General features: G+C 43.6%; 1 pseudogene; it reads left to right on the top strand.

Annotated features, from left to right (window-relative positions):
- LOC148028148 (uncharacterized) overlaps window positions 1-18,928 on the top strand; it is a 32,549-nt pseudogene extending 13,621 nt beyond the window's left edge.
- Window positions 18,929-25,235: the final 6,307 nt, after the last annotated feature.

Consider the following 25,235-nt stretch of genomic DNA (forward strand, 5'->3'; position numbering starts at 1 on the left):
TTTCCGCACATCGTCGTGGTTGGGATGATCGACTTACAGAGGCCCTCTAGGCATACAGAACCTCCCATAAAGTAGCAACATGACAGACACCCTTCCAGCTGGTGTATGGTACAAAAGCTGTTTTCACTGTTGAACTGGAATTGCCCTCTTTGCGAGTGGCTATCAAAGAGCATTTGGGGGACGATGATTCACTGCAACGCCGTCTCCTGCACCTGGAATGTTTGGACGAAACTCGCAGGATGGCTCTACAGTGCATGGAAGCCACGCAAGCTCGACGTAAGGCTTACCATGACAGCTTCATCAAGCACAAGGAGTTCAAGGAAGGTGATTTGGTCCTAGCCTATGATTCACGATTTGGCAAGTTTCCTGGCAAGCTTCAACAGCGGTGGATGGGCCCATATAAGGTACTTGCTGTCAACCCTAATGGCTCTGTCCAAGTGCAGTCCAAGTGCAGACCGTTGATGCCTCTGATGATCCCTTCCTGATCAATGGATATCGCCTGAAGAAATACTTTCCTCCTTGGGGATCTTGACAATCACGGTCACCTGATCCTTTCCCTCATTGGCGTGGCACTATAACTCTTATGATTCTACTTCTGATAGTTGTTGTTGGGGTAAAGGTGCCTCCGCCGTGCCGCCCCGTGTATTACTACACTGACAGTACCCGCCACTGCACACTGCAGGTGGCGGGCGCCCGTCATGTCACTTTATTCTTTACATTCATTTTAGTGACTAGTAAATAAAGGAAGGCCCGGTCACACATTGTGACTGTTGGAGTTCCCATTTCTTGTCTCTCTCTTTCTTGCTCTTGCTCTCCCGCCATAGCTCGCGTGCAAGCTTCGATCCTTCTCACCTTTCAATTGGTATCAGAGCTTGGCATTCTCTTGCTCGAGCTCGACTCGGTGATTCTCGACCTTCACATCGACTCACTTCAGGCATTGGGTCTCCATCCCGGTAGCCATAACCGACCTCTCGAGCTCCCGACTCTCCCCGGCTTCCCGAGCTCCATCCCATCCCGGCCTTCTTGAGCTTCATCAGGGCCTTGCCCTTGAGGTATTGCTTCAGCATTTGCAGGCATTTGAGTGTATTCTTAGTTTGAAACAGGGCAGGAACAAAGGGCAGCCACTCTTCTTGAGCTCCATAGCTCATATATTCCCTCCCCTTTGCATTGGGCCTTCATGGCTTGGTATGTGCCTACCTTGGGCCATCATTGAGCCCCCCCACACTCAACATTTAGCCACGTGATTGGAAGCAGCACTCCAGGCCTCAACATGTTGAATATGGCGCCCATTTTTAAACTTTGACCTCCACATTTTACAGCCTTATGCTTTGTTGCTCATGGAGCACTCATCACTGGCCTATTTGGAGGGCATTTGAGCCACTTTTGGATGTCATTTTGATGCTTTGGCTTGACGTTGAAGTTGGGAGCTGATCATTCTCAGTTTTGAAACTGTCATTTTATTGCATAACAGTGCTGGAAACAGGGCAGCACCCTTGACACTGACATTTGTTGCTTATGCCTCATTCCATTGGAGCTATTTGATGCCCGTATGCGGTCTACTTCCTACTCGGATGTATTGGGGATGTATGCATTTGGTTTGACCATGATTTTGGCTTGAATTTGGGGCTGAAATCTACTGTTTAGAATAGTAAATACATGCTGGAATAACAGTGGGCCGAAGGTACTTTACATGCTTTGGCACTTACCTACCGATACCGGATGTATGCTTTGAGCTTTGGCATGCTGTCTCTGACATTTGGGGACAACTTGGAGCGATTTTGGCTTGAATACGGGGCTGAAATCTACTGTTTAGAATAGTAAATACATGCTGGAATAACAGTGGGCTGAAGGTACTTTACATGCTTTCGCACTTACCTACCGATACCGGATGTATGCCTTGAGCTTTGGCATGATGTCTCTGACATTTGGGGACGACTTGGAGCATATGTATGAGATTATGGGATGCTTTTGAGCTTTACATTAGCTCCGTCTTCACTGGCATTTGGACCCGACTTGGCATGCTCGTGGACCGCCTATGCCTCATGTCTCTGCTTGACAGTTAGGCTTTTGCATTACATGCTTTGGTTCGTGCCATATGCTATTTTGGTTCGTGTATGCCATACCGACATTTGGAGCTTGGATTTGGATGTATTTGAGCATTCCCGGCTTACTTGATCACTGATCTTGGTTGCTATTTGGATGTCATTGAGTTGACCGAGAGCTTATTTGGGCTTATGTATTGCTTCATGGTTAATACGACCGGTGCTTCATGTATGTCATGCTCTCTTGGATGCGCTTGATGCAGTGACATGGTCACTTATCACTGGTGCTTTCTCTTGGGTTGTTTGAGCTTCTGAGCTCGCTTTGTACGCCTTTTGTGCCAGTGGGAGCATTTTACATGCTTGCTTGACCTTTGACAGTTGCATGCTATTGGAGCACTTACATGTATTTGGAGCAGTTTATGTCTTGAGCAGCTACATACGCATTGAGACTTTGGGATCATACTCCGATCTTTATGGATATGCATTGATGTACTCTTGGTTCACAGGATGCTTATGAGCTGAGTCTCATATTTGGATCTTTCTCTTTGAGCAGACACCTATTTGTGTCAGGTTTTGGCAGTTACAGGAACACTTTGTCTAAAGTGTCTAGGGGTGTGCCTTTCACTGACAGATGTTATTTTGACATGCTTTGGTGTCAAGCTCATGTTCTTTTCACTATCATTGGCCTTGCTTATGTCCATTTCATGCCGGCTTTGGACCTAGCATTGTTTGCTTGACATTGGATCCTATTTTGGGACAGTTTGCTCTTTAGATTGCATACATGCAATTTATTACAGCAAGCAGTTATTGGTGGACTGAGGTGTACTTTTCATACTGAAATATCTTGATTTTGTGTACCGCACCTAGTATTAAGTGGGCAGCAACTTTTGGCACACTTTGCTTGCCCTTTGGACCTCGTTTTGGTCATTTTTGGGCAGTTTCTGCAGTAAAACAACAAGCAGATTTGGACTGTTTGGGCATTTCCAGCCTGCATAATGGCGTCATCTTCGCATGATAGTGCAATCTTTAACATTACAAATTTGGATGGTACCAACTACTCTTATTGGAAGAGTCAAATTTTGGCAGGTCTTGGTACAGAAATCTTAGATTAAGCCACTTCGGTTGAGTGAGGAGCAGCCTGAAACTATGGACAATGACGACTGGCTTGAACTTGATGAGCTATGCAAGTCCACGATTGTATTGTCTCTCACTGAACAGATACATTATAATGTATTTGAGGAAGCACAGAGTGCATGGGATCTATGGAATAAAATCAAGAATCTTTATGATAAGAAAAGTCTGGTGAGTTAGATGTACTGGTTGAAGCAGCTTATGGATCTGCGCATGAAGGATAATGCGACTATGTCTGCTCACTTGAGCCAATTCCATGCTATACTGAAGAACCTGACTTCGCAGGATATCACCTTTGGAGAGGAAGTAATTACTCTTTTCTTGCTTGGGACTCTGAATGAGTCATGGGATGTATTCCGCACTGCTCTTTGTGCCTCTAGTGCTACTCTAAAATTGGCAAAGGTGTTGAGAGTGCTCTTCTTCAGGAAGAGGTGAATCGCAAAAACTTGGATGCCTCTCGTGGTAGTCATGCTTTGACAGTTAGAGGCAGGAATGATCGTGGTAATAACCGTGGCTGTGACTCACAGAAGGGTCGGTCCAAATCTCGTGGCAAGTCGCGTGGGCGCAATGCAAATGTCACTTGTCATCATTGTGGGAAAAAGGGCCATATTAGACCACAGTGTCATGAGTTGCGCAATGAGAAGCGCAAGGATAAGGGGAAAGATAAAATGCAGGACAAGTCCTCTGATCGCAGCATAGTACTTGCGAAGTCCAGCGTCAAGATTGAGGAAATTAATGTCACGCAGACTGAGGAGTCCGATGGTGGTGATGAGTTTATACTTGCAGCTAGTTCTTCTGATGCTTCACACTTGACTGAGACATCTAGTATGTATGCACAGTGCTGGTTATTGGATTCAGGAGCATCCTTCCATGTGACGCCTTACCGTGAGTGGTTCCACTCTTACCGCACTATATCTGGTTCAGTCAGACTTGGAGACGACAGGTCTCTTGATATTGTGGGCATGGGTGATATTCAGTTGCAAATTTCCACTGGAAGTTCATTTTTGCTTAGGGATGTACGTCATGTACCTGTGCTTACGCGCAGTCTTATGTCTGCAGGACATCTAGATGATGCAGGATTTCATGTATGTTTTGGGGATTCTACCTGGAAGATTACTTGGGCTTCTTGCTAGAGGCGCCAAGGCTGGCAGCCTCTATCCTCTTGTTGTATCTGGGTCCTCAGTTGACCATGTTTTGGCAGTGGGTTCTATCCCACATGTATCATTTTGGCATGCTCGTTTAGGGTACATGTCTTTGAAGGGAATGAAAATGTTATCTGGTTTGCAGTATCTTCCGCCTTTGGATTGACTCGTGTGACCATTGTCTTTATGGTAATCAGAATAGGTCTATGCATAAGAAATCGGGTAGGCCATGCATGAGTAAGCCCTTGGCATTGGTGCATTCCGATGTTTGTGGGCCTATGCCTTGCATGTCTATGGGTGGCGCGAAGTACTTTGTTACCTTCATTGATGATTTTTCTAGGAAAGTGTGGGCTTATCCTATAAAGCAAAAGTCCGATGTCTTGGCAGTTTTTCAGCTTTGGCTTGCTCTTGTTGAGAACCAGACTGGGTATAGGCTGAAATGCCTTAGGACTGACAATAGGGGAGAATATGTCTCGCATGATTTTGAGCAGTTTTGTGATGACAGGGGTATTAAGCGTCAGTTGACCACCCCTTACACCCCACCCCAGAATGGTTTGGCTGAGCGCATGAACATGACTATTCAGGAGCGTGTGCGCTCTATGCTTAGCCATGCAGGCCTACCCTAGAGTTTTTGGGCTGAGGCAGTTAGTACGGCAGTGCATGTCATAAACCGATCGCCTTCCAGTGGATTGGATTTCCAGGTTGCAGAGGAAGTTTGGGCTGGTAAGCCACCCTCTTATGCGCATCTTCGTGTCTTTGGATGTGAGGCATTCTGCCATGTGCCCAAGGACAAGAGGAGTAAATTGGATCCAAAGAACATTAAATGCATATTCCTTGGCTATGGTGAGTTAGGAGAGATGGGCTATCGCCTATGGGATCCGCAGGCACGGAAAATAGTACGCAGCCATGATGTCGTCTTCCATGAAGACAAGATGCACAGGCAGCCTGAGAAGGTGGTTGAGATCCGTAGAGTGATCTTTCAAGAGGAGCCTAGAGCTCCAGCACAGCCAGTAGTACAGCCTGCAGCAGTTCCTCCACAGGGCTAGGGTGTTGGACAAGCAGTTAGACAAGCAGCAGAGCCTGCGGTGAGACGGTCTGCTAGAGACAGACATCCACCTGACAGATTTCAGCCTTCTATGCATTATGTTTTGGTTACAGATGCAGGAGAGCCTTTCACTTATGATGAGGCTATGCGCAGGGGTGACAGTCACTCCTGGGAGAGGGCTATGCACTCTGAGATAGACTCCCTGCATAAGAATGAGACTTGGGATTTGGTTGCCTTGCCTAAGGGCAAGAAGGCTTTGCCATGCAAGTGGGTGTACAAGCTGAAAAGTACCCCTGGACACCCCAAGCCGGCATACAAGGCTAGATTGGTAGCAAAGGGTTTTAAGCAAGAACATGGTGTGGACTTTGATGAGGTCTTCTCTCCTGTGGTTAAGATGACCACCCTGCGCTTAGTCTTGGCTTTGGTTGCACAGCTTGACTTAGATCTATATCAGATGGATGTCAAGACGGCTTTTCTACATGGGGACTTGCATGATGAGATCTATATGGATCAGCCTAAGGGCTTTGCAGAACTTGGCAGGGAGCACCTAGTGTGCAAGTTGAAGAAGAGCTTGTATGGCTTGAAGTAGGCACCTAGGGAATGGTATCATAAGTTTGATGCCTTTATGCAGTCACAGGACTACAGCAGGAGTGCTATGGATCCATGTCTTTACATGAACAAAGCCCGCGATGGCAGTTTGCTTATCTTGGTACTCTATGTTGATGATATGCTGATAGCAGGGAAAGCTCATGATGAGCTAGATGCTCTTAAATCTCAGCTGAAGGAGAGCTTTGAGATGAAGGATTTGGGACAGGCCTCACATATACTTGGGATGCGCATTAAGTGCGATAGGCATCAGGGGCTTTTGTATCTCTCACAGCGGGAGTACATTCATAAAGTCCTTGAGCGCTTCCGCATGTAGGACGTAAAGCCTATTGGTTGTCCATTACCTTCTTATGTGAAGGTATCACAGGCTGATTGTCCATTGCCGCAGACAGATGAGCAGAGGGCCGAGATGGCCAAGATCCCTTATGCTTCAGCCCTGGGCAGTTTGATGTATGCCATGATAGCCACTCATCCAGATATTGCGCATGCAGTTGGTGTTGTGGCACACTATATGGCTACACCTGGCAGCAGACATTGGGTTGCCGTGAAGGGTATCATGAGGTACTTGAAGGGCATAGCACATATGTGTATTTGCTATGGCAGCCAGGATACAGGGGTCGTGGGGTACACTGACTCCAATTATGCAGGACATGCAGATAGTAGGAAGTCCACTTCTGGCTATGTATTCACCTATGGTGGAGGGGCTGTCTCTTGGATGTCCAGGGTTCAGAAGTGTATGGCTTTGTCTACCACTGAGGCCGAGTATGTTGCAGCCACTGAGGCTTGCAAGGAGGCCATATGGCTAGGCCATCTAGTTGTTGACCTTGGGATTGATGCTATACCTACACTGCATTCGGATTCTATGAGTGCCATTCAGTTGGCTAAGAATCCGGTCTTCCATGCGAAGACAAAACACATTGAGGTGAGGTATCACTTCATACGTGGTGTTGTGGAGGACAAGTCTGTTGACCTTGTCAAGATCTCCACTGACGAGAATCCTGTAGATATGCTCATGAAAAGCCTCACTACTAAGCGCTTTGCCTTCTTCAGGAGATTGATGGGCATTGGATGAGATGTTGCCTTTCCTCATCCCTTGTACCTATGTACATTTGTACTGTCTTTTCTTTTTTTCTTTTCTCTCTCACTAGGGAAGATTCGCCTTTAAGTGGGAGGTTGTTGGGGTAAAGGCGTCTCCGCCGTGCCGCCCTGTGTATTACTACACTGACAGTACCCGCCACTGCACACTGCAGGTGGCGGGCGCCCATCACGTCACTTTATTCTTTACATTCATTTTAGTGACTAGTAAATAAAGGAAGGCCCGGTCACACATTGTGACTGTTGGAGTTCCCATTTCTTGTCTCTCTCTTTCTTGCTCTTGCTCTCCCGCCATAGCTTGTGTGCAAGCTTCGATCCTTCTCACCTTTCAGTTGTTCTTCAGCCACTCCTGATGATGTGGACGCAACCCTCTGTCCCCTCAGCCCCATCTTCTAGCCTTGATCTCTTATCCTCTATTTTCCACCAGCGACAGTGGCGAGGATGGTTCTGACACATGGTATTTCTACCATTCTTCTTGTTACTTGAAAAAAAAAAGAAGATATATCGATCATGGGAGAAAAGGACTTTGGTCCCTGTCATGCCGACCTATTCTTCGAGAAAAGGTGGAGACACCCTCGAGAATAGGGGAAAACAAGAAAAAAGAAGAAGAAAAAAAAATAAAGAAAAAAAAATTGTTATGGGAGAAAAGGAAGCAATTCCCTGTCATAGCAGGCCTTGCTCCAAGAAAAGGTGGCAAACACCCTTGGGTGAGAAGCTGGCTGTGGAAAAGGTGGCAACACCCAGTAGTCCAGAAAGTGGATTCATCATTTGACATCCTCAGGATCCAGTTCCAAAGCTACCTCCCTTGGTACGCTGTGTCCTGTGCGTTTCTGCAAAGTGTTTGACAATCCTCTAGTAGACGCCATGTTCCTATCTAACCCCACGTTCGATCTGATGGCTACCTCGCTGGGTATGCCTCTTCAACAACTGATGACGCGATCTTCATCGACAAACAATTGAGTGATGTGAGATTTCATCCTAACCAGATGGGGAAGTGAGTATGGTTGCCCTCTGTATTTATTAAATACGAGTGAGACAGAGGGTGGGGCGAGTGACCAGTCTTTTCCTTTTAAATCAAATGAGAGGTGAGAAGTGTGAACGGAGTGTTGCATGCACGGGACATGCCTCTCAATGCACAAAGCACGATTTATTCCTGTGCACTGCACCATAAGGCTCCCTGGCCTTCCTTCTCGCACCGTATGCCAACATAGGGCGGGATGCACAGTTGCACCATCAAATGTGCACAAGGCATACAACCTTTGCACAAGTGGCCATGAGGCTAACATCAATGGGTTTTAGGAACGGGCTGGCCTTCTGTATCTATCAACAGAGCGTGAGACAGAGGGGGGGCTGAGTGTGAGTGGTGTTTTCTCAATCACTTATTGAGAGGCGAGATTTGAGGGATGTTACGACACTTGGAGTCAAGTATGTTCTCGTTTCGTTATGCACCCACGGGTGGGTCTCTGCCATCAGCACAGGACACGTCACTCTGTTTTGTACACTACACTGTAAGGCTCCCTGGCCTTCCTGCTTGCACCTATGCTAGATGGGTTGGACGCACTGATGCACCATCAACTGTGCACCCTAGCATACTCCCTCTACGCCATTCCTTTGTCGCTTCCTAAACCGGGGTGTGAGACATGGGTTTTCATCTTGCTTTCCTCGAGTGATATTAGTCATGGGGTGAGTGACTGCTCTTCATTCCGTATGAGTGATTGTGAGTTGAGTGCAACATTCCTCATCATCGATGAATTTCCTCCTCTTTCTTTCACCAGCTACCTCCCTGGGTGCTATCGCATGGTCCCTGCCACAACGGACATGTGTGGTGAAGATACCTTGGTACCTCCTGCAGCCGACAACGACAGTGGATGTGCCATTGCCAGTCAACCTTGATTCTGGACAACATGGGCCAAGTTTTTCTAATCCTACACCTTCTGTGGTCAGTGACGATCATGTTTTAAGTGTGGGGATGTTAGCAGTTGGTCTGTTGAGTGGTATTAGGTCCCTATTGCTTGGTCAACCCTACCCGTTAAGGTTTTAAGTGTGGGGACGCATCCCTGCGCATCTACCTTGTATACTGCCTTGCATATGTCTCACTTGGATCATGCATGTATGCCGTGACTTTCTGTTACACTCCTGGGTCCCTTCCCCACCCACCTGTCCACTATCACCCCTCCCTTAGGGCTGTTCCTCCTTCATTTTTCTTTCTCCCTTATTTTGTTGTGTTTCTATGTGAACGCACTCTACGTTCCCCCCAATTGCAATCCAAACTTATAGTCCTGTTCGTCTCTTCAAACTGTCCAATTTTCCTTTTTACCCACCCCTGTTCCGATGCACGGTTCTCGCGGTCTTAATTTTTGAAGGATTTTGCGCATATTAGCCGATTTTCCATGTGAACGCACTTTTCTTATTTCGAAACCGTGATCTAAAGTCATAGCCCTGCCAACCCCTTTCTCCCTGACATTTTTCCTTTTTACTCCGTGTCCTTCCGATGCACGGTTTGTCCAATATTAACTTTTTGCGGTTTCTCGAGACTTTTTCGTGCGTCTTTTTGATATTTTTCCATGTGAACCTGCCCTGTTTACATCAGAATTCAAATTTGATTTGACAGCCGTGTCCATCGTGCCTTCCCCCACCTTTTTCCTTTTTCCTCCACCCTCTTTCAACTTTTGGATTTTTCATTATTAATTTTTAAATGTGTTTTCAGGTGTCTTTTTGGTGTTTTTCGCATGTTAACCCCTCCTATTTCTGTCGGAACTGCATTCTACCATGACAACCCTGTGCCACCCCTTCATGCAGACATTTTTTATTTTTACTGCATGTCATTCCGGCCAGTGGTTCGTCCAATATTAATTTTCGATTCCATTTTCGGGTCACTTTTTTGGGGTTTTCCCATGTGAACGCGTCTTGTCTCAGTCGGACCCATATTTTGACATGATAGAATTATCAGGCGCGTGCTTTTGCACAATTTTCATTTTTTTCGCACTTCGTTCCGATGCACGGATCTTTCGATATTAATTTTCGTTTGCGTTTTTGCACCCGTTTTTTGCGTTTTTTGCATGTGAACGCCCTTTACCGCCTGGAACCCCTGTTGTGCTTTTTCCTATCTTCCCCCTGCCGTCCTGCACAATTTTTGTTTTTACAACATTTCGTTTCGATGCCCGGATTGTGAGATATTAATTTTTCCTTATTTATATGTGTTTCATGCGACTCGTCCCGCGCGGCGTGAACGCGCTCGTTTTCGATTTCACGCGTTTCCACACGCCCTGGTTGCGTCCGCATGCCTCGTATCGATATCCCGGCGCCATTCTGATCCCGTCATGGCAAATTTTTTTACCCCGCCCCGCGCATGTGCGCGGGACGGAGGCATGCCTTTAACAAAAACTTTTATTTATTTATTTTTTCTTTTTTTTTAAACACAAAAAAAACCAATTTTCTTATCCTCCCTCCTCCCGCGTCCCTTCCCAACCACCCTCTCTCCCCCTCTCTCTCCCCTGTGTCCCGCTTCCCTTCCCCACCTTCCTCTCATCCGTCATCTCCTCTTCCTTCATCCTTCTCCACCCACCCTCCTCCTCCTTCCCTTCCCCTTCTCCTTCTCCCTCCTTCCGCCTCCCCCTCTTCCTCCTCCTCTCCTCCTCCCTCCCTCCTCTCCCCCCTCCACCCTGTGCCTGGCGAAGCCTTCTCTGCCGCCCTGCTGCCCTCAGCGCCGCCCTGGAGTCTCGCAGCGCCGCCCGATGCTGCCTCCTGCGACCTCTCTCCCCGTAGTCGACGCCGATGCCGCCTCCTGTTGGTAACGCCGCCCGCTGTCCTGTCGCCCCCGCCTGGACGTTGACAACCGCCTGGCCCGGCTCCTGGTCCCTCGCCTAATGCCTGGACGCCGTGCCTCGCCCCTGGACGCTGCCGCCGCGATGCCCGCCCGCTGCTCCAGGACGTTGACATAACCTGGTGGCTGCTCCATATAGACCTCTTCTTGCAAATCACCATGTAAGAAGGCATTCTTTATATCCATCTGATGTAAAGACCATCCCTTTGATACAGCCATAGCAATGACTGCTCTTACGGTTGCCATCCTTGCACTGGACTGAATGTTTCTTCATAATCAATGCCATATGTTTGTGCATACCCCTTGACTACTAATCTTGCCTTGTATCTGTTCACAGAGCCATCTGCATTGTGCTTCCCCTTATAAACCCACTTACAACCAATTGCATTCTTATCTTTAGGCAAAGGTACCAATTTCCATGTAGTATTTGCTTCCAAAGCATCCATTTCTTCATCCATGGCTTTCTCCCATTTTTCTTTTCCCATGGCTTGCTCAAAAGAAGTGGGTTCTAGTTCCTGTATCACTTTGACTATATAGGCATAGTGAATGGCTGTAAATCCATCATATTTCAGCCTATCCACAGGATACCTAGCTCTAGTAGACCTGCGCAAAGTAGGCTCACTTCCAAATGCTCTCAAAACATCCCTGGTCTTCCTTACTCCAGGGGTAACAACAGAAGGAATACCCAACTCATCATCAATGCTCTCTTCTGAGCCATTGGATTCACCATCCACATAAGAGTGACCTACATTCACATCAAACATGGGCTGATCTACCTTCTCTTTTCCTTTTCGTGATACCTGCATACCACTATCTGCATTGCTTTGAGAATATTCTCATGATCTCAATCTGCCTGTCCATGGCGAAGAATGTGAACCACTGCTAGAGGACGCTCCAGGTCCACTAATATCTTGTGACTGCTGCTGTGAATTTTATGTAACATTACCATTTTGTGCATCTACATCATCAATCACATTTACTGGTTTATACTAGCTACTCATCTCATAAAAAACAACATTTCTGCTCACTGTAAACTTATGAGTAGAAGGGTTATAGCATCTATACCCTTTTTGCTGTAGAGAGTAACCAATAAAGATACACTTCTCAGCTTTTGGATCCAACTTGGATCTCAACTCATCTGGCACATGAACATAGGCAATGCAACCAAAAATATTCAAATGAGAAATATTTGGTTTTCTACTAGTATACCTCTCCTCTGGAGTCATCCCATGTATTGTTGCAGTGGGAGTCCTGTTCATTATGTAGACTGCTGTAGCAACTGCTTCAGCCCAGTAAAAATCTGGCAAGTCTTTTTCGTTGAGCATGGCACAAGATACCTCTCCAATATGCCTATTTTTCCTTTTTGCAATTCCATTTTGTTGTGGGGTATGACTGCATGAATATTGCTGCTTTATGCCATGCTCCTGCAAGAACCTTGCAAACTCATTTGAGAGGTACTCTCCCCCTCCATCTGACCTTAGGCATTTTATTTGCAGGCTTGTTTCTTTTTCAACCATAGCTTTAAGAGTTTTGAAATGCCCAAAAGCTTCACTTTTCTTTTTCATAAAATACACCCAAACTTTTCTGCTATAGTCATCAATAAAAGTGACAAAATAATGACAGCCTCCAACAGATGCAGCTTTAGTAGTCCACACATCAGAGTGGATTAATTCCAATGGCTTCTTACTCTCTTGAACATGTCTAGAAATGGTTTCCTTGCCTGTCTTCCAAACTGACAGGCTTCACATATCTTATGCATTTCTGCAACCTTGAATTTAGGCAATCTTGCAACAATATTTTGGGCCTACATTGATTTAAGTCGCTGTACATTAACATGACCAATGCGTTTATGCCAAATATCAATATCTGCAACTACACCGGTCCCATGTGTAAACATTGTTGCACTCAATTCAGACATGTCTGCATCCAACGTAAACATTCTGCCCTTCTTCTTTCCTTTTTCTATCAAGTGACCTTTATTTTTCATATCCTCAACAAAGCATCCGTGAGGATTAAATCTAACCTGCAAGCCCTGCTCAACCATTTGACCAATTGAAACTAGATTCTTGGTGATATTTGGGACATGAAATACATCGGACAAGTATTTCTTTTTCCCATCCTGCATAGACAAAGGAATTTTTCCAATCTGCACAATAGGATGTGCAGTATCATCACCAGTCTCCACAAATCCTGGTTTTTCCATTTTCCTTGCATCCTCCATCCATTCTGCATGACCTGTCATGTAGTTTGATGCACCTGAGTCAACATACCATACATCGTTGCTTTCTTCTGCACTTGTCATAGAATTATTCATGTGCTGCACCATAAACAAATGCTCATTTCTGTCATCACCCTGTCTACTAGAAGATGCATAATTCCCTTGTTGCAGTTTTCCATTCATGATGTCATTCTGCTTTTTATAGCAATCTTTAGCCATATGACCCATTTTACCACAGTAGTAGCATTCAACATTACTGTTTGCATTTTGGCCTCTTTGCCATCCACCACGACCTCTTCGGCTCCCCCTGCCTCTAGAGTTACCACGTCCTCCTCCATAGGACTGGTTTTCTTGAGTTTGCTGCATATTTTGATTTCTACCACGGCCTCCACATCGGCTCCTCTACCTCTGCCTCTACCTCTTCCAGCATTTGAGTAGAAGACAGTTTCTTTTGAAGTTCCCCCTGAAGAAGATGCACCACCATTTCTCTGCTCCTCAAAAATTAGAAGAGTAATTAACTCCTCAAAATCAGAAAATATTTCACAGACGGAAATGGATGTTCGGAACTATGCATAATCCTTTCCTAGACCATTCAAGGCCACAGAAACTAAATCATCATCTTCCACTGGCGACCCAATGGAAGCAAGTGCATCTGCAATCTTCTTCACCTTCATGTGGTAGTCATTGATGCTCATACTTTCTCTTTGCACATTGTGCAACTCTTGCTTGAGCTGCATTTTCCTGGCTTTCGGATTTGTGCTATACATTTTTGACAAAGTATCCCATGCCTCCTTTGGCGTACTTGCATCTTGAATATGCACAATCATAGAGTTTGAAATGCTGATAGATAGCCATTACATAACTTTCCTGGCTCTCTCATGCCATGCTTTAAATGTCTGCATTTGCTGTTGATTGGGAACATAAGGAAGAATTGGTTCTTCTTCATTTCCTGCAACGAATTCCCAATATCCTTTTCCCATTAGGAAATTCATCATTCTAAACTTCCATGCTTGGAAGTTGTTCTTGTCAAGCTTTTCAGTGACAATCTGTGAAAGAGAATCATATGCCATTACAGAACACTGCAAAAAATTCTGTCACTGCAAAGAACACAGCTTCAGCCTCACAAGGGCAAATCTGCAAAACTGACAAAAGTGGTATTTGACCACACAGTCACTTCCTAGTGATGATTTTGCATCAACAGGCAACAAGGATAATTCTGTAACTCCCAATGTCTCTGTGCACAGGCATACGATGCAATTTCTACAGTAACTTTTCACCGACCTGTAGAACAGTGGTCGCACAGCATAAAACATGGCCTTTTCCTAAGTGCGTGAAGAAAACTTCCGCCTCCAAAGCAGGCCCCGAAATGGCCTCAAATAAAAAAAACAAAGCAACCACAGGCTAAAGCCCTCTTCTGCAGCATATACTGCCCTCTTGTTACACCACGAAGGACGTCTCAATCTAAGACAATGCACTCTTGCACTTTCCGGCTATGCTACCTGCAGAGACTTGCTCCCAAACAAAAAAATGAAAGTAACACTAGTCCTCTTATCAGAACACCGCGAACTTGACTTGTTTTCTTGAGCTCCTTACCACGAACAAGGCTCTGATACCATGTCAAGATTGTGGGAGAGAAGGAAGGAGTCTCACTTGTAGCTTTCTTGCTTGCAGAATGGGGGAATACACACAAAGGTGGAGGCTGAAAACAATTTTCCTCTTCTTAGTTGTGTAAGCCAAAAAGAACTCTAGTACAAAGAAATAGAAGAACCCTATATATGGGTCTCAAACCAAACTCAACTAACTAAGATGGCATACTAACTGAGCCACGAACTAGAGTAGATAAGGATGGCTATCATCTAGCTATTATTCATGGGCGGTGTACCAACCGCATCTGCAACTAACAAGTCGATGATATAAATGCACAACAATCACCCTAGCATATCACGAGTGGAGCTCTATATCTCAACATTTACCTACTCTAGAGGATGGATGGAGTGGGGCATGGTCATCTGATTTGTTGATAGAAGTAGTGAGGATGGTTTTTGAAGACTCTGTCACTCCAAATACGATGCTTCTGTCCTATATGTATTTGAGGGGTGATTTACTGATTCCAGATGATGAAGATCTGGCTTGGTATGTCGGAGATGTGGTATTGCAAGCTTCTTTGTATGTCCGACATTTGGTGTTGAGGATTGATGAGTTGTTCCAGGGATATTCTTCAAAGGTGGCTAAGTGTCCTGAGTTTTCATGGCACACTATGGTTGATGCTATCATTTTGAATCACCGTCAGGTCAAAGCTTCAGCTCATGCCCAGAACATTAAGCAACTGAGGGTGGATCTTTTAGCCTATCTCTCCAACCAACCCCCATTTGATACTTCTTTCTTTGAAGCCTATCATCGTAGATAAGCTTTAGGACCATCCTTACCATGCCTAACTCATTATCAACAAATGGCTCATAGATATGATGCTTATATTTCCCTTTTTCAATCTAACCCAAAGGTCATTTTACCCCTTCTTTTCCAACCTCAAGGATCTCCTCAAATTCCTATATTTACCCATTGTTCTTTTATTGAAGATCAAATTTTTCTACCTCCTGATCCTTGTCCTTCCCCATCCCCTGACATTCTATCAACTTTTCCTGCTTATCTTTTAATGCCTTTCTTAATCGAATCTCCTCAATTTTCAGCAAATCCATCTTTAATCCATTCTTTATTTTATGATTTTTCCTATCCATCACTTCATCCTCTTTCATTAGTCCCTCTTGCGTCTCCTAACACTTCTATTCCTAATTCTCCTCAGTTGGTTAGTGGATATCAAGGTTTTGATCAGAAGATTCTTCGAAGAAGAGGCTAGAGTTCAAATGATTCCCTTACTGGAACTCAAATCAATTGGCCATTGATCCTAGGAGAATGGATAAGTGCTAGTCAGGCTTATCAAAATTATCTGCATTTTGCTCAGCAATATTCTCAGTCTGCAGATCCTTCTGTGCGCTTAACTGCTCATTTTACTTGGTACCTGGCGTATATGCATAGGCATTCTCATAATGATTCAAAATCTATTCCAAAGTTGTGCATGAATGTCAATGTGAGCATTGATTCCCAGCAAAACTGGATGTCTTATACTTTCATGCCCCCTGTTTGCCTAGCAGATACCTTATCTTGTTGGAAAGGATGTGCTGCCTTCAGTTTTTTCAGAATCCTCCCAAGACATTTGTAGATGAATCCTTGTCCATGGATGGTTTTCGAAATCACCAAGCTTTCAAAATGGATCATCTCCATTGATACCTTTGCCATGTATTGTGGATGATTTTTAATGATAAATCTCTCTTTTTGGAGGGGTCATTCAGATGGTTGTGTTGTGTGTAGTGTTTGTATTGTGGGTTAATTTATGTGATAAGATCGTGGTGGTTGCCTATTCGATTTTCTTTCGTGCGAGCTACATTTTTGGAGAATTGCGGTGATGGTGTTGCTGGTTGGATAGTTGAAGATGTTGATGCAGAAGAAGAAACCTCTTATATCCTTTACAAGTTTGTTGTTATTTCCAGTTTGATACGAAGTGTTAATGTATAAAGGGTTTTCTTTTCGTTGTATTCTTTATATCAAATACAGGTTATAAGTTGGGGTTGTGGTTGGATGGACTGTTTTTGAAAATTTATTGAAGATCAAAGTTGAGCTTTTGAATGAACTTGTATTCCCTTTTTCCTGGGTCGCAAGGATGCTTCCTTATTAAGTGTGGGGATATGTTGAATGTTGAAATGACCTATTTTTTGGCTGATTTTTGTTGTTTTTGAGAGCTGAATGGTTGATTTTATGAGATAATTGATTGGTTTGGAAGTGGTTTGAGAGTGTTTTGGATAGGTTGGAATGGTTTTATTAAGCTCATGATGTTTATTAGTAGAGATGTGAAGTTCTGTTGATGTTCTGATATGTTCTGTTTGGTCCTGATAGCTTCTGTTGAGCTTCTGTTTTGTTCTGTTTTCTCTATGTATGGAAGGATAGAGTATTGATTGATAGGGTTTGAGATTGTTTGAAAGCTTATTGAGTGATTTTTTATGGTTTGGAATGGTTTTGTTATGAGTTATGTGGTTTTGATGCTTTCTGTTGATCTTCTGTAACTCTCTGTTGAGCTTCTGTGAGCCTCTGTAGACCTTCTGTATGCCTCTGTATGTGTTCTGTTGGATGAGAGTGTAGCTTGGGAAAGTTTTCTAGCCTTGGAAAGAGGTGAATACAAGTGCAAAAGAGCTAAAAGAAGTCAAAGAAGTAGCTGCTGAAGACTCAAGTAAAGATTGGAGTGAAGTGACAGTGGTGAGCTATGAAGAGTCACTGTAGTGGCTTTGGTGCCTCTTCGCATCTGACATACCTATTGGGAGGTGTATCCACGACCTAATGAGGGTTATTGTGAGTGATTATTGAGTGATTGTAGTGAGGATATGATGTACTATTGATGGAGAGAGAGAGAGAGAGCCAGAGATAGTCAAATCTATCAAAACAATGTAATTGTATATGAGAGATTGAGAGAGAGAACTATGAAGACATTGAAGATGAATACTATGTGATTGATTTCCATTCAAAGATGGTGTATTCCTTTTATTTCTTTGTTCTATTGATGGATTTTGTGAAGATGTTGGAGAATATGGTTGATTCTATTAAATCTGTGGGAGAAATCTACTATGATGCTGCGTGAAGAATTGTTGTTTTCTTTGTTTTGATGATCAAAAGAATGAAATAAAAGCTTATTGATGTTACAAGATAGATTTTCTTGCAAGATAATTCCCTTTTCCTTGGTGTTCCTCTTGGGGCTCCAGAGACAGAGGCACCTTTCAAGTTTTTTGGCACCTGGCCTTTGATTTAAAGACATTAAAATGCTTATACAATTGCATTTGAGGAGCCTTGACCTTACCATGCCTGTATTGCATGGAGCCTGCAAAAACCCTTGATCATAGGTGGTGGACAAAGCCACCCGACCGGCAATTGCTGGATAAGAGCTTCTGACCTATTTTTGATATACCATTGACAAATGTGCACATTTGTACTATGCACGCTATGTGTCGTGTCATAGAGAAACTAATCAACCTATACATTGGGTTTGTATGGAAAATCAGAAATCAGTCCGAATGCCATGATGGCATTGCTACTATTGAAAATGTATTATCCAGTATGCAGCTTCATGGAGGAAATGTTCAAATTGAGCAAGACCAGAAGCTCTTCAAAAATGAAAAAGATCTTCCTAGAAAGGTTTCTATAGGTGGAGTGAAGGCAAGGCGGTTCCTATCGAGATCAATCAGCAACACAATTAAAAAGTGTGCATCCAACCATGTCAGTAGGATATAGTATGAGAAATGGAGGAAACTACACATTGCAGTTAAGGACCATGAGGTTGCATCCAGAAATGCAAAGGTGGAGGTATGGCGTGCAGTGGACAACATCTTCAAGATGTGCGACAAGGAGTCCTGGTCGACTCTGGACATCAAGGTTTTTCAAACACGCCTTCAACAATTCAAAAAATAGTTTACCACAGCCTGGACAGAAAACAACATAACACATTACATGGTAAGCTTCAAAATTTGGCCTACATCATTTTGTGTCTCAGGATATAATTCTAAAACATATGATATTGTTGTATGTCAGCACATTATCTATAATCATCTACCATTCTTCATTCAAAAGTATGGTGATCCAAACATATGGAGCACTCAAGGAATGGAGAAGTCGCATTATATGGCATGCAATGCATACTTCAGACATACTCAACATGGTGGTGGCAGTCATAAAGGAAATAGCCTTCATGAACTCTTCCAGTGGTTCTACAGACGAATAATGCAATAGCTTCACAAAGAAGAGACTCTACGTTCATCAAAGATTGTGCAAGCTTTGAGGGAAGTTCAATCAAAAAGGGAGAAGAAGATTCAAGCATTCAGAAACTCAAATGCTCTTCAATCACAACAAAGATGGAGACATGAACACCACTTTATTAACCATCAATGGGTGAAGGAACTGTAGTTAGATGCAGTGAACACATTGTAACCAAAAAGCCACTTACAAAGCAATGGACTGTATTAACAATGTGTAATGAAATGTTGCGGAATACATCATACATCTTTTTTCCCCTTAGTTGGTCTATATTCTAGTAAAAGTTGGTCTTGTTTTCTCTTGAGTTGTATTAACTGGCTCTTTCCATAGGGTTCCAACTGCTCACTGTCTTCTAATCCTAATGCTAACGCAAGCCCTACATAGGCACTAAAATAGCTCCTTCTCGAGCATCGAATGCAGGCTGGTAGCCAAAGACATCCAGGGCTATGAACTTCTCTACCAAAATTACCTTCTTGTAGGTGCTAGGGATAGGCTGTCCACCGAGAAACCAGGAGAGTGTTTTGAAGAAAAAGGTGACCACAACACCTTCATCACTAAGGTTGTTGTGGTGCACTAAACCCTTCGATTTTGCAAGCCCCTTCAGGTAGTGCCTTAGAGCTGCATTGTGTCCATGGAACTCTCTTCTGTGCCTGATTAGAAACTCATCTACTTCTCCAAACAACCTCTGCAATAAACCAAATAGACTAAATCTGAATTACAATGAGAAGAATAAGAATCTCCACCATAATCTAATCAAAGTAAACGATGAAAGCAAAGTAAGCATCACCTCTAGTTTCTCATCATAGAGGAAGGTTTTCTCATTCTGAAGGTTCACACTACCCACGCTCTCCCCTTGACGTTCCTCCAGGAAATGAGTAGTGCTTTCCTGCAACTTGTCATAGCCCATAACTTCCTGAAACTGCCTAAACTCCCGCTCACTTGGCACTTTGCCTCTTTCCATGTCTTCTTTCACCCTGTTGAACCACAAAAGGAGGCACTGACCTGCATCAAAATTCTCCTCTAGTGAGATGTCTTCCATATCATCGTCAGAAATGAATTTGTCCTCCTCCTCTGCACTCCTTGCAATTGCTGCAAGCGCGATAGAGAACATCTTCTGGATGTCGCTGAGCAATAGATACTACTTTCCCTCAATTTGAAACTCAGGAAGAGCAAGCAGTTGGAGCGAAGTGTCAACAACACCAACTTCCCCTATGTATTGTGGAACCTTTGAAACATTATTCTTGATATCTTTGAAACTTATTGCCTTGGTCTCATTCTCTTCCTCAGTAGGCGAGAACTCTTCCTCCACTCCAACTCCTTCAATGTCTTCTTCCACATCTGGGCCCTCATCCTCTATCTCCTCTTCTGGCTCATACAATAACTCAACATTTGTATTGGGCAGATTCTTGTATAGACAATGTAGGTATAGGATGAACCCTATCTCCACTGACACAAGCTTGCAGTCCTGCTTGTGCATTGGATACCAAAACGGCCTATAAGGGCCTGTCAGAAGGAGATAACATTTATACAGGATGTTGTTCTGCTTCTTGTCCTTTGTGAAATTAAAGAGATGAACAGAGTCCCTCTGATCTAATGTCACCCGTCCTTTCTCTACCTGGGCTTCAAAATCATTGAATTCAGTAGTGTAATATTCCATGTTCTCTTTGATGATTTCCTGATACGGCATGGCTATGTTGAATATATTTAATAAATCGGGATAATACTCCAATGCTCTCGATTCATTGACAAAGTCTATTAAAGCCACTTCACAATCTGCTGGCGTAGGGGCTACAAACTTTTTCTTGCTTGCTGTTTTTTTGGGAGTGGGCTCTTACTCTGGTTGGGACATTGATAAGTCCCTTGGTCTTCTGTTCTAAAAGGTAGACAAGACTTGAAGTAGCACTAGCTTCACACAGAGTGGAGGTCGAATATTCATGAAAACCTGTCACAACCTGAGTTTGCCAATAGTGTGAGCTTCCAGTGAGAGGTGATACCTCCATAGCAGGCATCAGTGCTTGTAAAGGTTGAGCACACTCTATGACATGGGTAGAGTCTCCCTCCTCCTCAAACGAACCTGTTGGTGATGGTGCTGAGAAATCCACTACACACTTTTTTGATGAACGTGCAATGACTGCTTGGCTTCCCTTTGCAGACACCTAAACCCTCCCCTCTTGGCTAAGCTCAGGGTCAAGAAAATATGGCCTCTTCCCATGTCCTCCTAAACCTGCGAGAACGGAATTCCCCCTTTGAAGCGTATATATAAACAGAAAAGATTCCAAGACCCTTATGGACTCGAAAGTGCATGGCTCGTTTAACTAGACATAAACTACGGTCAAAATTCTCAGCGCCTTGATGCGCATAAGCACATTTGTAGTCTTGATATGGCCATATATGCGTCAAAGAGCGAGGGATTATGACTCCTTTTGATCTGTGTGCGGGATGCCAGGTTTGAAAAAGGGGTCAAAAAGTTGTGCGCTTTGACACATATACATTTGTTTGACATTGTTGCAATAGTCGTTACGCATCAAAGCACACAAATACTATTAAACAAATAAATTGGTATCAGAACCAGAGAACGACCACCTACCTTCTTGAGACATCTTTCTCGTCGCTGATGATCCGGTCCACCAAGCTGATGATCGCAGCAAACTCCCTCCAATGTAGCTGTGATGGAGACTCTCTCTCTCTCTCTCTCTTTGAAACACATGCCCTCTCTCTCTTTCTTTGTCTCTCTCTCTCTTTCTCTCTCTCTCTCTCTCTCTCTCTCTCTCTCTCTTTGTTGCACACAAACGCTTGCGCACACACACACACACACACACACAAAGACACATACACAGGAGGTCTCCCTCTCTCCCTTTCTCTCTCTATCTCTCTTTCAAAGGCACACGCTCTCTTTCTCTCTCTTTGTCTCTCTCAAACACTTGCTTTCTCTCTCTCTCTCTCTCTCTCTCTCTCTCTCTCTCTCTCCAAATGCAGTCTCTGTGTGTGTCTTGAACGGGCACAAACACGCCTCAATGCATGCTGGCTCTCTCTCTCTCTCTCATGCAAAGCGACGCATTCTCTCACTACCTTTACTGTACCTTACTACGGATCCCTCCGATTCCCTCGGGCCACACGCCCACTTTCCTGCATTAAATGCAAGAAATCATCTTCTAACAGATATGTACCATTCTCCCACGTGGGTTAAAGAGCCCTCATACATGCATTAAAGAACCGTTTTTAAGTTTTGACAATGTTGTTGATGCTAGAAGGCATATTTCACGGTGGATTCCGTGAGGTTTTACGGTGGATTCCATAAACTTTGCTGACCGGGGCTCATACACAAAGTGGATTCTTTGTGCGAGAAGTTGATGGGGACGCCTATCCTTTTCGGGCGTTTCATTAATTTAGTGTGTACATGGGTGATTCCATAGCGGGTGATTCCGCAAAATACATATTAAATTAATAAACGTTTATGAGTTTAGAGTGTGCACTTGTAATAAATTAAGGTTAGGATTGATTTCTAACTAGTTGATTTATTTATGTAGCTGAAGACTGCTAGGTATTCACTTTTGTCAGTTTAATTGTATTATTTTACTAATGATTGCGAATGCTTCAGTTGATGTGTAGAGATAGCAGTAGTGGCGGAGGAAAGCATTGGAGGATAGTGTGTATTCGAGTTATCACTTATATTTTGATGGGCACATACCTTAGGCATGGCGCCTATATTTTGTCGCGCCTATTTGTTGAGGTGTAGGATATTTATTTATTATTTTGTATGCGCATGGGCGCACGATTATGATATTTGTATTTGGACATTGTATTCGGTATGTCTGAATCTTTGGGCGCCCGCCCATTAGCTTTATTTCTATTTTGTGCTAAAGCAAACTCAAAAGCCAAAAGTGTGCTATTTTGTAATTTGGGCTATTATTTGAGCTTGAAGATGATTAATACATAAAATACATGCTTTGTGGAGCGCTCACACAAGGCATGGGGGGAGATTGCACCCAATTGGTCTCTCGTTCATGTCGTGTATGCTTTCTACCTTGAGTTTTGTGCAAAAAGTAGAGTTTTTTTGTTCTTGGGGACCTTCCGGCATTCACTACACGAGCATACAATGTCAAATCTGTGCACTAGTGGTATCAGAGCGAAGCTGAGATCGAGAGCTTCTAATCGCTACCCATCTTGTGCGAAGGCGGAGCTCTTGGAACGATCAAGCTCTACATTCAGTCTCATCACAAACGGTCGATACGGGTGGATTCCTGGCGATCAAGAACCTCTGTTTACAGCTTGTGATCGAGAAGGACCGGCTTGTAACGGCGGAGGATCACTCCTACATCCTCTTCTCCAAGTCGTCTTCTTACAGTAAACAGAGATAAGTTTCATAACTTCATAAGCTTAAAAGCTTGAATATAAAGTTTAGAAAGCTTGAGAAGCTTAAGAGCTTCAATTTTTCAATTCGACGGCAGCAGGGTGGCCCTTTCTGTGATTTTCGCGGCGCCAGAAACGCCCCCTCCCCCTAAAATTTGACGATTTATTCATTACTAAGCTCTAAGCTTAGTTACCCAAGTACTAAATCACATAAAGCTCCAAAAACTCTGCAAGTTTCGTAAGTCTGCAACTTTGCAAGTCCAGCAAGTAACCAGAAGTCAGAACCGACTTGTGTTCAAAACTCCCATAAGGACTGTTCCTGCACAGAAGCACCGAACTGTAAAGTTGTTCCCTGGAAGGTTCTGTTCGCATACGCAGACTTGCTGAACCAGTTTCAGCACACACAGAAGGTCAAAACACAGATTTTTCAAAGATTTCAAATCTTGCAATTGCCAAAGACGAAGACCGTGAAAGCCAAACAAAAATATATAAGCCTTGTACACCCGATCTTGAGCTACGCTCATTCTGCTAATTGGATTTTGAGAGTGTGAGGTCTTTTGAAGTTTTGCAGGATGATGGAACAAAATATGGATGATTTGATGGCTGAAGACGATCTTCCTGAACCTACGGTGGAACAAAAGTTGGATTTAATTATGATGCAGTTGGATGAAGAACGAAGAGCCCGGCAAGCATTGCAAGTTCAATTGGCTAATTTAAAAAGATCTACTACCGATAAAGAGGAACCACAATTTGAAGATCTTATCCGACTTATCATTGATGCGACTCTCGAAGCTCAATCCATCCACAAAGAAACAAAGATAAGTAAAAGAAATTTCAAATTCTATACTTTCAATGGCACTCGAGATGGAAAAACTGTTCTTGCATTCATCAGTCTGTTTGATGATTACTTTCATGAGGAAACATACGCTGAAAAAGATAAAATCAAGTGTGTTACTAATCATTTAGTGGATAGAGCATCTCTTTGGTGGACCGTGGTTTGTAAGAGTATAGATTGTCCCACTACTTGGGAGAATTTCAAGACGAAGTTTATGCAAAATTTCCTTCCCCCAAAATTCCATGAAAAAGCGATAAAGCAATGGGACCTTCTTTAGCAAAGAGATAGTGAGCATATTCCTCAGTACACCAAACGCTTTTGGAATGCATTACTCCAATTACGCATGCTTGAAGACGTACCTGAAGTGACTCACAAGTGCAAGCATATGTCTGGATTACTTGGGCATTACTACGCTGAAGTCAATATGTTCAAGGCTGTAACTCTTGAAGATGCAATTTCTTTAGCTCATGATACTGAAGCAAGCTTCGAGGAAGAGACAAGCGTCCACAACAATTTCAAGCAAATGGTAACTATGGTTCTAAGCAATTCAATTCAAATTTTAGAAGATTCAATCAAGGTCGTTTTCCTTCATCATCTTTCCATAAGTCTTGGACAAAACCACCTGCTTTGTCATCGAATACCAATCAAAACCCTAAGCCATCTTCACAGCCAAATCCTAATATTCCTAGACTTCCTGGCATTGCAAATAATGTATCTAAAGCCAAACCTATAGTGTGTTACAAATGCCATCAACCTGGACATCTAGCAGCCAATTGCCAGTCGAAGAAGCCACCTGTCCATATCAACTATCTTGGAGCAATGGAAGATGAAGAACATGAAGAAATGCCTGACTTTACAGAAGATGAAGATGACATTACTACTCCTTCGGATACTTTACCAGGTATGCCAACTCCACATTCTTTGTTGACAATGAAATTTTTAGTGCATGGAAAAGAAAAGATCATTTTGCATGATGATGGTAGTACACATGATTTTATTTCTGTAAAGTTAGTGAAAGAATTGAAATTACAAACTCTTCCTACGCATTATCGCATTAAAGCAGCATTCTTAGGCACAAGGTATAATGGAACACAAGAG

Source organism: Lygodium microphyllum, chromosome 12 (assembly GCF_053477565.2).
Source record: "Lygodium microphyllum isolate KBCC chromosome 12, Lygodium_microphyllum_v1.1.10, whole genome shotgun sequence".
NCBI classification, from domain to species: Eukaryota; Viridiplantae; Streptophyta; class Polypodiopsida; order Schizaeales; family Lygodiaceae; genus Lygodium; species Lygodium microphyllum.